Source organism: Phycodurus eques, chromosome 3 (genome assembly GCF_024500275.1).
Source record: "Phycodurus eques isolate BA_2022a chromosome 3, UOR_Pequ_1.1, whole genome shotgun sequence".
Taxonomy (NCBI): Eukaryota; Metazoa; Chordata; class Actinopteri; order Syngnathiformes; family Syngnathidae; genus Phycodurus; species Phycodurus eques.
In genome coordinates, this window is record NC_084527.1 from 9,247,552 (window position 1) to 9,263,235 (window position 15,684).

Sequence of the window (15,684 nt, forward strand, 5' to 3'; positions counted from 1 at the left end):
TCATATTCCAAATGGGAATACACTGTCTAATAAACCAAATCAGGCTATTATTGGGAGGTCATGAATGTTGTCAGAGTTCCCGGGGCTGTGTGTACATGGCGCTATTTGTCTTAAGTCTCATGCATCTACAGCCGATGAGTGTTTATGAAGCCATTTGTCACTGACTCCTCCCTACTCTCCATGGCCTGCCCTTTGACAGATGTATGCAGATTCTTGCAGCTGCGCTCTCACCTGTTGGCTGGGAGTTAATGGGACGTGCGATGTCAACCGGCCCGCCGACTGAAAGGAGGTCTTTCAGAGTGGCACCACAATAATCTGGGTGGCTCTGGTGCACGAAGCTTGCGATACATGAAATAGATGCCGCCTGACACACTGACCTCATTTTGTAGCCTATATGAATACGTTTCACCTCGAGGAATATGAAGCCCCCTTGGCCTCAGAGGATATTTGCAATGTTGATGAACGCAGTTCTGATTACTGCTGATTCGGAACCTGAGCAGTTTAAGATCGTTGTAAGATTGTCATCTGATTTACCTTTCAGCATGGGCTGATTTCAAATCTTGTCGCAGAGAGGAGCATTTGGTAGCGACAGATCGGCCATATGATGATAGAATTACGTAATTTCTGACATGTCAGAAATGTGGTCGACCGCAACACTGATATGGCGCAGTGACTCAATTTACTAATAGTGAGAGTTATTTCCCGTCACTGCATCTGCGCGAAATAGGTTAACTGCTTTCGTTTATCACGTTAAGATTTTTTGCGTGTCTCTATCCACCGAGGTCTACTTCGTTTGCAGCTTTTTCACTGGTTTACTGGCTTGCATTGGTGTAGTAAGTTTTCCACTTCAGAACTGCAAAAACAACGGCACTTGGAACGCATCGACTGTAACAAGACATGCGAACAAAGACAGCAACGAAGGAGGCTGACGCCTGCATTTCTCTGCCTGTCGCTGTCGGCCACAGTACGGAGTAAAGTTGAGACTGTGGAGTATAAGGCTAGATTTGGATCAAGTGTTGCAATTCTGATTTGTTTGCTCTCAAGTGGCACAATTTGGATATGCATATTGGGAGCGAAAATAGTAATAAAATGCATTAAATTGGATATATTCAATTCAGAGGCGGTAGGCACTAAATCGCAATCAGTGTCCAGTGATGGAACACATCGAGAGGGGACGATAACGTTAGCATGTATCTTTATTTTGTCACCTTGTACCCTCAAAAGTTCCATTGACAAATCTGTTCTACCAATGAACGACCCGCAATGGTTTATTTAAAAATATCGTATGAGCTCAGCACGCTTGATTTTCTGTTCTGTGCTTCACATGTTGGCAGCGGTTTAAAACGTGCCTTACTGCCAACTACAGGACCTTAGCAGAACAGCGGAAGGAGCGAAGTTGTGGTCCTCAGTTGGGCTGTGTACAGGTCAGTCTTTACCTTTTCCTTCCCCTTAGAGGCGATTAACCCGTGCAGCGCAAACGATGTCGTAGTCGTCGTTGATTGAACGATCACTCATCCCTACTGCAAACAGCTTGCTGCAACACAGCTGTCAAGGTTCTCCGTTACCAAAGACAACCTTTGTTCTTCTCGTGCGCCTCGCTCCCTTCTCTTCTCTCCATTCTTCCATTCTGTGCTGGCAGTACAGACATGCTCTTGGCCTCAGGCGACCGTGGCTGTGAGGCGCAGGCCAGCAATGAAAGGAGATAAACGCGCCGCAGGTATTTTAGACGGGACAAACCTACAAAGGAAAATAAAGGGTGGGAGAGGAAACGCATAATGTGGATGAAGATGAAAAGAGAGACATGAGGAAATCGTCTGATGTGGTTGGAACGGTGTGGCGCTCATGTACACTGCACCCAGTGAACTGGCGAAGGCCGGAGACATGTTTAGGAGTCAGGTTCGTAGCACAGTTTCATCGTAAATCCACTGAGAGTCTAATTTACATCTGCTGGAAGACAGCAAAAAGTCAATTCCCAAAATTTGGGAATTAAATACAGTACACTCAGTGGACTATTCATGAGGTACACCTAAGCAATCTAATGAGATCCAATGCAGAACTTATTAGTTGTTAGCTTGCTTGTCATCTTTCTCTCTTTTTGGTCCGCAGCGGGTCTGAATTAAGATAATGATACAAATAATTAATCAATTTTGACTGACACTGTCAGAGATTCAAAGTGGAGCATCTACGATCACAAGTCATTTCAATATGCTGGTCGACCTCTGAATTGTTAATATTTTGAAAAGGTGTTTTTGTATTTTTAAAACCGCGAACAACATTTTAATGTAGCCTCATTTCACTAATCCCTCCTCCCCTTACTTAGGTATATGAGCGTGATTCTCAAATGTGGCCATTCATATTGTCATGCAGTTATGAAAGCATGTAGTTACTGTATGTCCAGCTTGAACAAAATAGCTGTGATAGCAATACTAAGTTAGCATTAGCAGTGTAAACAAGTCAACGATAGCCACGGCTGCTACGTTGCTAGCATGACTTATTTGTAATAGAGTGTTACTAATACACTAAGTTTTATTTTTTGGGGGAGTCTACAATTAATTAAAAATCAAAAAGAGCTTATAAACGTACCTGCCCACTTGTTAGGGAATAAAGTATGGGCATTTAATTATTTTTTTTTTTTTCCAAAGTGTAAACATTCCAAAATAGTTTTTAAAAAAATCTCTTGAAGCCCAAGCTGACAGTTCAGCGGGAGCCTGTGGGTTGCGTCTAATAGGCCAATGAGCACACAGTAAATGATTGATGCCTCGTCGCTCATGTCTTCAGTCTTCTTCATCTTTCCTGCAAGCTCCTCCATTAATGAAAAAAAAAAACGGTTCCTTGGTCAAACCACTAATATTAAAAAACTAAAATAAATTTAACTCTGAATGATGACATCTTTAATAAAGGATGAAATCATGTGAGTGGTGGTTTTATTATGAACACGTCCTAAAAAGACTAAACTGCGCTCTTCTTTAAAGGTCCCGTATTATGGCTATTTAGACCTCCATAGAGTGACTCTAACATGGACTTAGTATAAAAGTGTCAATTTCGTTTCCAAAAACACCTTGGTTTTGTCATGCTAGTGTCCAGAAAAGGCCACTCTTGACAGCTACTTCTGTTTGACCCAGTTTTGTATCCGCTTTGTCCATATTTGGATAAGGCGGCCCCCTTTCCTTTAAATGGGTGCCCCCGTCCAGAGGACCCTCTTGTGAGAGCACGCTGGCTCGGGAGCAGAAAGGGAAGGTGGAGATCTTCGCTAATGACATAGATAAGCTCGAGAAATTCAAATGACCTGAGGTGTCTCTGCAGAAAAACGTCTTGAACTCAGGAATGTGTGGACAATTTTAATTCATATTTCACGTTCAATGAGGCACCATAGAGACAATATTACATCCCAGAAAACTCGAAAAAGTTGGCTTGGCAAAATATGTCTCCTTTAATGGAAGCCTAGCCCAAACGCCCATATAATTTTTACCTGGCAGCTCACTTCAAAGTAAACCGTAAATATCAGATCTTCGTTCAAGCAGCATTTTAATGCCAATCATCAGGCCGGCATGCAAACAGAAATAATTAGCATCAATTGTACCGCCAATTAGAACGAAGTTATAAATTAGTGGTAGTGCAACGCGCTTAATTTACATGCAAACAGTTGACAGTGTAATAAGCGATTGTTTTGCTGAAGAAAATACATTAGAAGGAACATCTGGCGGGCGATAATCGCTGTTTGTACGTCACATCTGCAAATACCATCTACCCCATCATCAGATTTATATTTAATGAGTAATAAAGCTGCCACTGTTGCACCTTTAACCCTGGTTTGTGTGTGTGTGCAACCTTATCTGAAAGGCTACCCATATGCTGTCGCCTTTTGAGGCATTAATCAAGGATTGGATTGTGGGGTGGGGAGGGTTGGGGGAAAAAAAATTAAATGTGGGACTGAGCAGGATTAGGCAAGCAGGTTTGTTAAAACATATTCATTTAGCGCCTCTTCCTGTTTGTGCAGAGGAGGGTGGGTGGGGGGGGGGGGGGGGGTTCGATCAAGCCCTGAGCAGGAAACAAAAGTTTGTGAGTGCGACACAGAATCCAAGCGGAAGGAGAGTCTGGAACAGATTTAGCACGTTTGTAAAAGAAGAAAGGGGAAATTCTTCCGAAACCAATAACTCAGGGCGTTAAGGGCGCATATAAAAGCTTACAACAGATGGGGGTTTCACCTTTATCTCAAAGTCCCCTGAATCTATAAATAGCAAAAACTTTGGTGTGGGATCGGATTAAAGCAGGGCTAAAATGTGGGTTGTTTTTTTCCCCGTTGCTGGAGTTCCCTGCACAAGCAAAAAAGCTCAGGGTTAGTTTCTGCACAGTCATTATGACCACAAGCGGCACGTCAGCAACAACAACGGCTCTGTGTCTCCCCTGGCGATCCATAATCTCAGCAAGGCCTGAGCTCCTTTATAACGCCAGTCCTAACCTATTGTTTGTGGTCTATTTTTAGAGCCGCATGGTCTTTTTTTGGACTGCCGTGACATGAATGCAGCGAGCGAATCACAAAGTCTGTATTGTATTTTTAGCCAGGCAAAGTCCGTGATGTCATCAGCAGTAACGTGGCTGTGAGTAAGAGTGCAGACTTGTTATGCAGCCAACTGAGGGTGGGATCCAGTCATCCGGTGTTTTTTAACTCGTGGCACTAAAAGGCTTTTTGTTTAAAGAGGGACAAAGGAACAAAACATGTTGTGAGATGTCCGCTTCTCGCTTTAACTGGAAACCTGTTGTAGATGACAGAAAAACCAGTTGCAGGCTGTAGAAACATTAACAGAATACATTTACTGCTAGGGGTCACTGATGGTGTAGTAGTGCACTCGCCTGACTTTGGTATGGGCAGCGTGGGATCAGTTCCCACTCAGTGACGGTGTGAATGTGAGTGTGAATGGTTGTCCGTGTCTATATGTGCCCTGCAACTGACTGGCGACCAGTTCAGGGTGTAGTCCGCCTTTCGCCCGAAGTGAGTTGGGATAGGCATCAGCGCTCCGTGACCCTAACCAGGATAAATGGTGTTGAAAATGGATTGGAAAAGGGCATTTACTGCTATCTCTTTTAGCCTAATCAGGGTAGCAATTAGAATGAACATGGATGGATGGATGGTTGTCAATTACTCTTTTTAAGACCCTTTACAATGCATTGAGGTATAATTGACCTCTGAAGCGTATGCCAATTATGACACAGGAGCAGTGAGCAGTTTCCTCATGTCCAGGAAACAACTGGGGGAGTTGAAGGAGAATCAAACGTTTAGTCACAGGCCTCTTTTTTCAGGCAACTCGCCCACGGTTTTCCACCTCCCGTACAGTGCGCCTGGAAACTTTCAAGGCTTGTAAGTTATGAGTAGAGCACTCCAAAAGGAACATATAGTGGAACCTCTGAGGTTCAACACGGTCTGTTCCAGGCGCGGTGAAGCATGTGGTTGGCCCGTCTGCCTCACAGTCAGAGGTTCCGGAATCCCGTCTGCGGCCTTTCCGTCTTGGATTTTCCTTTTGTCCCTCAGCTTTCTCAAGGCATTCCCGTTTCCTCCCACACAAACACATGCATGTTAGGTTATTTGAAGAATATAAATGGTGTGTAGATGGGAGTGTTAATGTGGTTGTTTGTCTGTATGTGCCCTGAGATTCATTGGCCACCAGGGTGTAGAACATGAATGGATGGTGGTTACAACAGGTAATAATGGAAATAGAAATAATTTGTTCCACGGCTAAACTGAAACTGATAAAACCTCAGTTTTAATATTAATGTGAAATGTCAAAGGCAAAATGCAATGTGGCCTCCCACATGCACCTCACTTTTTTTTTTTTTTTGTAGGTGTATGCTAACAATCGAAATGGACGCCGTGCGGTCAGTTACCGGGCACAACACAAGGTACACTTGAACAATGAGGAGAAGCGGAATGGAAGATGAATGAATGAATGAATGAATACAGTACAAAGGAACATGTATTTTAAAATGTATTTTTATTTGAATATTTTTTTTTAAATAAAAATATATTTAAAATAGTACAAAAAAAAAAAAAACTATTTTTATGCTTCCTTGGTTTTATATGGGTAATGTCTCCCATGCTGAAACAGCCACACTTAAAAGTCCTATTTTACATTATCGATTATTTAATATTTTAGGCATTCATAGTAAAGGCAGTCCTTATTGACAGAGCAAATGGTGGTGGCCCACTTCTTTTTATAAAGGTAAAGAAAAAGTGCATAAGGGTAAACATAAAAATCATGCGAGTTGCAGAATTTACAGTACATGTTGTCCTTCAAACTCTGGATACAAGCGCATAAATGATCCAAACTACTCATTAAACCCATTACACTCTCGTCATTATACAATTGGAATAACAGTAAAGACATGCAATAGTTCCCACACTTACGCAAATTCATACATATTCATTTCTCAGAAATAACACCATTTATTTTTCTCTCTACTATGGTGTGAATGCAAAATGGCTGCCTGATCCTGGCACTTCATCTCACAGATGCCTCTGGTGTATTGCAACATCACTAAGATGCATTTGTGTCAACTTTCATGGGAAAGGCATATCAAGCAATAGGGGAAAAAAAATCCTATATATCCAAAAATATAATTAGCATCTTCAGAAAACACTTCATTTCAGACACCTAACGGTAAAGACATTTTGCAATTAAAAGTTTGAATTATATTACTTTTATTATTAATACATTATTATTTATTATTTTATTACTAGTATTGTTTCAATCATGACCTACTACTTCTGCTACTACTTATACTAGTAGTAATAAACATATTTTCAAATTAAACTCAAAACTGAGCATGGTTTTCTTGATAAAGGCAGACTTTTTGATGCAGGTTGTGCTGGTTGGATGCCATTGCATTTTGCAGGTGTTTGTTGTTGTGGCGCACTATTGTGGGTAATCCCCTTGCTATGCGCAAGTCATCAGTGAAGGTGCAGCAGTATGTCGCGTTCATGCAACCTGAGGCAATCTAGTCTGCAAACAGCCTCATCGCTGTTTATCTACTTCCCACTGTTTAGGAGGGGGGGGCTCATGTCTGAAGTTTTTGAACAACAGTAACTCTGTCTATTCCCTACCCTGCTCCCTACCCAATCCCTCTACACTATCACTCTCAGTCCAGGAATTCACACTGGCTTATTTGAAAAAAAAAGAAAAAAGAAGAGAGCCTCAGGGCAACATGGATAGGGGTCGCTCACATGCAATAATGATTACCGTATTTCCTCAAATTCCCCAATTAGTTGAAAAAATGTATATAATTTTCCCATTAGGGGGGAAAAAAAGGTGCTAACTGTACTTACCTCAGTCGGTAGACGTTATTGTTTGACACACGAACATTGAATAGTTGACTGCTGAGCCCGTTTGAATGCTGTCGCTAACCAAAGCATCAGCACCTACGAAAGCTTGTAAACACTCAATAAACAACAAAATTCATTCAAGTGTAGTGTAGTGTAGTTTTACCACTTGTGTAAACTAGTTCGCTGCGCATTATTTATGGTTATGAGAACAATTATTAGTGTAGTTCAACCTGACATGCGGCCACTCCACAATGCTGCGTGCATCCGTCTTTTTCTTAGTTGTTCCGCAATTGGAGTTTTACTTTATATAAGTTATAACCCTAACCACTGATGATATTTTTGCGGGACGTGGTTAGCACATCTGCCTCACAGTTCTAAGGTTTGGAGTTCGAATCTGCACAAAGTTTACATGTTGCTTGTGTGAGTTTTCTTGAGATTGTCCGGCTTTCCCCCAATGCTTCAAATACATGTTATGTATTAAAGACACAAAATTGTCCATAGGTGTGAATGTGAGTGTAAATGATTGTAGGCTGTAATCTTCAGCTGTGATTTTCTATCATGCATGCAGCCTCAGTTACCTCTCACTGTGACCTTATTAACTTTAACCCCAAAACAGAGGAACCTGATTCATTTAGAAAAGCGTGCAAGTTCCACAATGACACAACTTACTTTTTCCCCATCTCCCCGATTCTTTTTAGCCCGTACACGTGCATCAACCGTCGGCCTGTTCGGCATATGCACATGCAGTAAAGTACATTCTGGAATGACATGCATGACAGAAATACAAATTACATCTTGTGGTGTGTGGATAAGTCTCTTTTGCAAATGAAGTGAAGTCCTCGAGGATCATCAAACAGTTTCCATGTGCTGCTGTTTATTTGTCATCGTGTCCGTCATCATATTGATTATTCCTCAGAATGCTGAGCGATGTTGCAATTAGAGCATGAGGAGAGCTTGATGAAAAGGAATTAATGAGTCAGAGTCTTGCCACACAAGGGATTCATGGAAGAATGCAGTTGCAGCAGCTATCATCATTTCTCGAGTTTTATGGGCTGTAACAGGAAGCTGTGATACAATTTTTACTGTCAAACATGCCTTTAATGAAATTTTGTGATGCATGGTTTTATGCTGAATTCTGTATTTTATCAGCAGTTGATTCCGTACTCTCCCTACATTGTTCAGATCCTGCACAATCAGGTCGAATGAATGCGATCCATCACGTGACCAAGCATCACCTCAAACGCTCGGCACGTCTGCAGCCGCTCGTCTTTGAACTTCTTCAAGAGACAATTTGACATCTCAAAGCGTTCCTGCCCTCTCTAATTACAGTTTCCCTATATTATAGGGCAGTCGCAGGACTCCTACTGTTCTACTCTGCCAGGGCTTTGTATATGCGAGCATCAAAGTTGACTTGAAACAAGAGTTTCCCTCGAAGCGGCCATTCTGCACTCCTTTATGCTAATTAAATGAGAATGGAACTATTATATGGAACAGACTTAAAAGGCAGGGCTGTGCAGCGAGAAAAAAAGAACTTCTGTTTGACTGCTCTTCTCTTGTAAAATTAAATAAAATATACACAAATTACAAATATTTTTTTTAATTAAAATGTCGTTAAAAATCTTTATAACAGTTTATAACTGTTGCATATTAATCTTGAGCTGATAACTGATTAGGGCACCACAGTGTGTCAGTGGTTAACACGTCTGACCCACAGTTTCTGGAATCTGGATTCAAATATCAAGTTTGCATGTTCTCCCCGTGCTTGTGTGGGTTTTGTCCAGGTATTGTGGCACGTTAGGTCGATGAAGGCTCTAAATTGACCATAGCTGTGAATGTGAGAATGCTTGTTTGTCTATATGTTAAAATCCATCCGTCCATCCTTTCTCAACACAGCTTATCCTGTTCAGGGTCGCGGAGCGCCGGAGCCTATCCCAGCTGACTTCGGGCGAAAGGCGGACTCCACCCTAAACTGGTCGCTTATCAGTCGCAGGGCACATATCGACACGGACAACCATTCGCACTCACGTTTATGTTAGAATCCTGTCACATTTCTGTCGGGCCAATTATATATTACTCGTGCACTCACTGTAGTAGTCTCGCCACGCTGCACTATTTGCATATCTGTTGTTGACCAATGATGGCCTCTCATGCCAGAGTAGCATCTGCTCCATTTGCACAATCAACATTGTCTCAGATTATCGCACTACTCGCTTGAAGTCTCGGCGCCCTTTGCACAATGGACATTTTACCGGACTATTGCTATATTTGTCATTCGAACTGCTCTAAGTGCTAGAGGACTCTGCATCTTTTTGCACAGGTGTCAAAAAATAAATAAATAATTATACCGGAAATACCAGATAACTAGCAACCCTTTATTGCTCAGTGACTGTTTTTGTCAATGTCTTTATGTCTCAAAAGTGTTCTCTGTCAATTGACTGTCTGTTGTCGTACTCGAGCAGCTCCAATTACCGGAGACAAATTCCTTGTGTGTATTTTGGACATACTTGGCAAATAAAGATGATTCTGATTCTGACTTTACCTTTTACGTCAAATCAATAAAACTCTTTAAACTCTCTTAATTTAAATGAAAGCACATGGTGCCTCCCACCTGATAAAAAGAAAACCAATATTGCAATCACACAATCATAAGAAGAAGCTAACCACTGTAAAATTTCAAATCAATAAAACACCCTAACCCTTAATAACTGACAAATTATGTGACTTACTACGAAATATTGAAAATTTGAGTTACTACTCAACGTGGGTTCCTGTATTTATTTGACCATCAGTTACAATTCCCATCTTGCATTGGAGCTCCATCCGTCCATCCATCCATCCATCCATCCATTTAACCAGTTAGATTGAGATGGAGAGAGACAAAGGGATGGTAGATAGATAGAAAACAGGATAGAGCGGTTGAGTGACTTAGGGAGGAATAAGAGAACAATGGGCATAACAGCTATATCAACAACAACAGTAGTAGTCCCATGATGACGGAAACAACGACGATACCGGTCCTTTCCCAACACCACCGTCCTTGGCCTCAAATACCGAGTACCAAAGTCCTAATTTCAGTAAATATTTGGATGGAAAACACTTGTAAGCCACAATTATAAAACACCCATCCATCCATTTTCTGTACCGCTTATCCTCACTAGGAATCACATGAAAAACATTGTTTATTGTTAACTGACCATGCCTTCTTATCCCGTCTTACTCTAATGCTGCTGCTCACCATTTGTAACCTCGAAATCTTGTATGTCGTTATCTTCATAAACAGAGGACAACCTGTATACTATATGCCAATGCAACAAGATTGGTTTACTGTCATAATGCTTGTTGAAAACAAACGATCATCTCTGGAAATGTTGCTGCAGAACCAAACATAATCTATGTTCAAATGGAAAATCCCATTCTCCCATTTATCCGGACATTCAATAATCCTGCATGGCTTGTTCTGCTTGTGACACCTTGGGGTCTCAAAAGAGTGGAACAAAAGCTTTTGTGACATTGCAGTTTTTTTGTCCACTTTCCACTTTTCTCCTTTTTGCCACCCTTGACACAATGGAGCGAATATAGGTTAAGATATCTGGGCCAGTGCATAACAGTTCATCTGACCTGCTTCCGAGGTCTACATTTGATACGGGCACACGATTTGACCCACATCGGGCCACTCAAAGGTGTGCATGTGTGTTACCGAAAAGGGACGCCACGAACGAAAGCGATGGCCTTGAAAGATGCAGTTTGTTTACTTTCGGAGCGCGTGAGTGTCGAAACCACAGAGGGAGCAGATTGTGAGATGTTATTTATACCAGAGGTTATGTTATTAGTCATCAAGTATTTGCTGACAAGGTAGGAGGAGATGTGTGGGAAAAGATGAAGAGTGCGATCGTTGCTGGTGCATTTGCACCCGTAGCACATGTATAGACGCACAGGGATGAGGGATGAAGGAAGCATTTCAGGGGGAAGTGGATTTAGCAGCAGGATGTGACAGAGACGCTCCAAACACGCCTGACCGAGGCCGAACAACACACGAGCCAGGCAGCGAGAGGCTGATGGAGAAAAAGAAACAGTGGAAGGGAAGTGACCCCCTCCATCACAAATTCATTTTCTGACCCATGAAGCGTTTGCATGAGCTCGATTGTTATTATTTACGCAGGATGCAGTTGAGATTGTAATTCTACAACTCTCAATCACAAGTGACCCTTATCGGATATACTGTAGGTGTACCTGAAGAAGTGTCTGAAGAGTCTATAAGTCAATTCCCATTTCAAACAATACAATATGTTTGGTGTGTATTCACCGCTAAACACACGACTGCAAAACAGTTGCACAGGAAGATGCACTCAACATCCACTCCACTTCTTTTCTGGAACCAAACAGAGGAACCCAGATCCTACTTTGTCCAACTCTCACCTGGATACTGTGGTTAATCTGCTCTACAAAGCTGCCCCGAGATAGACATCTCGAATGTAGGGCAGTCCGAGAGGGAATACGTGCTTCTTTAAGTGGATGAGAGCAGTAAATACCCCTCTTAAGATGGCCCTCTCTTGCACCTTTCCTCACAGTCTAGCGCCTGGAAATGTCTATTTTGGGTCTTGCGGTTGCTTTAAAAAGAACGTTTTCCTTCTATTTCTAGCAGACGGCATCGCGTGGTTTCCATCTTTGGCTGTCAGTGTTTCCTAATCGGGCGTCTAAACTTGTCAAGCCAAAAAAACGACTCCCGTCTAGAATAAGGTCATGCCTCGGTCGGTGTTATGCAGCAGGAGTCGTGCAGCGAGGCACGAGGGACACGATGCCACAAACACTGACGAATTTTGAATATCCATCCTTCATCAGATATGCTTTGCAGACACTAATAGAAACTGTCTGTCATGGCAGCAGACTGTTAGTCAGTGTTTTAATTGTTGGGTAAACACCCCCAATGCAGTTTGCCAAATAACAAGCTTCCCATTGGGCCGCTATCGCTTACTTGACTGTATGAGTGTGCGTCTGAAGCTCTTCCTATTTCCAGCTTTAGTTATGTCTAGCAGGACTCTCCCTGTACGGTGTGTCATTTAATGACTCCCAGCGTCTGTCTTTGCATGGAAGTCCCTGCAGGGAGGAGACCGGTTACAGAGAATGCTGGAAAAAAAATGCTTTGTTAACACGCCAGCCAAAGGAAAAAAATTATAATTCTGGCGGGAAAGGCCTTCAATAAAACGTCTCCCTCGCGACTTTGCGGCCACGACATCAAGAGAAGTTATCTGTTCAACATGCTGTCTGGCTGGAGTGTGGCTACTTGGTGCAATGTGAATGGAAATGTAGTTGTGCGTGTGTGTGTGAACCATCTGTCTGAGGGTGTGTGCTTGTGTCTGTGTGTCCCCGTCTGTATTTGCGAACAGTCTGTTTGCGGCTGTGTGTGAAGAATTAATAGTCAGTTACAAGGGTGGGATTCTGGGTGCCAGACATCTCGACACTCTCTCATAAGTCATTGCAGTACAATCACACGATGGCTGGGGAGTCGACTTAAAAAATAGGTCAATGCAGAATTTCTGTCTTGAAGCCGGGACCCCTGGACCCCCCCCCCAAAAAAAAAAAAAAAAAAAACTCGGAACCACGATTGCGTTGCCGGAACCAATGTTTCACACAGACATTTATTGCAGACAGAGGCAGTGTTGGACCACTGATAAACTTTGCCAAAGAAGTATTTGTAAGTGATTTTTAGGATACTATTAGATGTGTAATGTACATATAACATGATGTATGAATGAGTTGAATGGTAGTTAGTGTTTTTTTTTTTACCTAAAATTCTAATCGTTAGTGTCCTAATGCTAATCGCGAATGATAACCGTTTAGCAAATGCTGATTTTGATGTCTCGTGTTTATACCGTACTCTCAGTACCAACATATGCAGTTTAAGGATCGAAGTCCAGCCAGAGATCCAGAGAACAAAATGCATGTTAGTAGTAGGGGAAAAAATATATATATATACTTTTTTAAAAAAAAATATTTTCATTTTTTTTCAACTATTGATAGGCTTCTCTTCTGCTTCTTACTGTTGCTGATGGGCCTGCGAATTCATTGTTTTTTTTTTTTCTGGGGGGGGGGGGGGCGGCGATTACTCTAGTACTCGGCGAAATAGCTATAGGACAATCAATTCTAAAAAGATTCATTCGTGACAGCCCTAAATCACACAATGTAAATACAGTGGAACCCCCGAAGTCGACCACACATATAGACAACAAACCATTTACGCTCACATCCACATGTATGGGAATATGCTGTAAAGCGTGTGATTGAGACGTCTTCTAAATCAATCGTTTGTGTCATGAGCTTCTCTTTGCAGCTCCTCTTTCTAACACAACAAATACATATTTAAGTTTGTCAACTGGAATAAGTGATGCAAAACCACTTGATTGTTCCATTTTCTATACCGCTTGCCCTCATTAGGGTCACCGGTGAGCTGGAGTAAAACCCAGCTGACTTTTTTTTTTTTTTGTTTCCTGAAAAGTGATGGTTTTGGAGAAGCGAGGATTCCGCTTGACACCAATGATATATGAACGGTAATGACAAAATGCAGACGTGCAGGAGGTAGATATGTATATCTTTTGAGGGTTTACAATCTCTGATCCAAATTAGGAGTGGTTGGCTTGACGTGCTCGCTACTGTATTCTACTTTGCTTTTGACATCCACAGCAAGAAAAAAGTCTTTGTTGGCGAAAAAGAGACACATTATGCAACCACAGAGCTCAGCTGCAACACGCAAAAAGTCATAAACAAGCTGGTTTCATGTGCCATTTTTAACCCCAATACGGAAACAAGATGAGAGCTCTCGACATAGACTGGCTGAAGAGATCTAAAGCTAAGAACAGTGTCCTCAGTTCACCAAACAGCCAAGGCCTTATTTTATAAGCTCAAGGTGATGTCCTGCAAACTGTAAGCCTTTTAATAGACTCAAAGAGCTCTTGCACTCACCTCGTATACAAGAGAAAGAGAGGCCTATTTGGAAAACTCCAGAATGCAACGGTCCAGAAATATTAACATGGACAAAGAGGACCGCTAAAGGTTTGAACTACCTGATTACTAATTTCGCCCCCCAAAAAAAAAAAAAAAAAAAAAAAAAAAGTTTTAAAAGTTTAACATTACCAGATCTTCATGAAGTAAGACGTCATCTTAGGGAGCGTGTAAAAGATTACCTCAACAAGTGTGTTTTGCTCTTTCAATAGCTTTTTTTTTTCTTCTGGATGTAATCACAAATGACTACCAGTGTGTGATTATAACCATAAAACCAGATAAAGAACATATTGGCTAAAATGGTACTCGTCTCTGTCCTGGTTGCTCAGCCTCAGTACAACATGACAATATGGCAATAGTCAAAAACATTAATAAAAAAGAACAACATATTGTACACCAGAGAGCTGTGTTGTTAGTGCTATATATGTGAAGAGATCCGCCTCCACGGAACACGCAGTAATTTTCATCTGCATGTTTGTCAGTCTGTCCTCACGTGACATGAACATAAAGATTTCCTCACAGATTTTAGTCAGAATGGTCATCTTCTATGCACACTTCATCTTGTGGTAATTATTTTTATAATCTTGACAGTTTGAAGGATTACTTCATATTTCATTATTTGGAATAGAAAAAAACCGGTATCCAAAACAGGACAAAATGAAGGTGGACCAGAGTCCTTGAATGACGGGTTAGAGGTTCCTAATAGGTTGCAAAATGTTTTCCAGTGGCACACAGAAAGATCAAGTAGCTTTGGACATGGCAACAGACCATAAAGTGTGTTCCCGCTGAGCATCAGGCCGTCCTGCTGCTCAAAAAGGTTGTGTAGCCAAGAAAGTACTGTTTATGTGTATGTTACATGTGTGTGGTTAACATCAGAGCTGCAAACTAGTATGGCAAAAGACAGCCTTGTAAAAGCCAATGCCAAGCGAAGGCTATAATCCCGAGTTGTACCCGACATGCAGATCCAAAGGGGCCTCTCCCTTCGCTGGAGCCGCAGATGCATACATTTAGATTGACTCGGTGAGGCTCATTGTCCTGTATGCATGCAAACAGACGAGCCGCAGTCGCCACTTGAAACGTGTCAAATGATGGGTGCGCGAGACCGTCACAAACCCCCACCACACCAGCAAAGAGACACCTGCACAAACAAGCGGCTTCGCTTCTGTTTCTTACTGGAGCTGATGGGCCCGTAAACCCTCGTTTGCTGCGACACAAATAAACCTTGACACTTGCCAGCAGAAAATGAGAAGTCACTTAAAGTTCAATCTTGAATTTGTTTTATTTGAGTTATTTTATTAGAGTTATTTGTCTTTGTCAAATAGGATTGGAAATAATAAACAGTTAACTGGTGATTGTTAAGATTCCGGTTGATT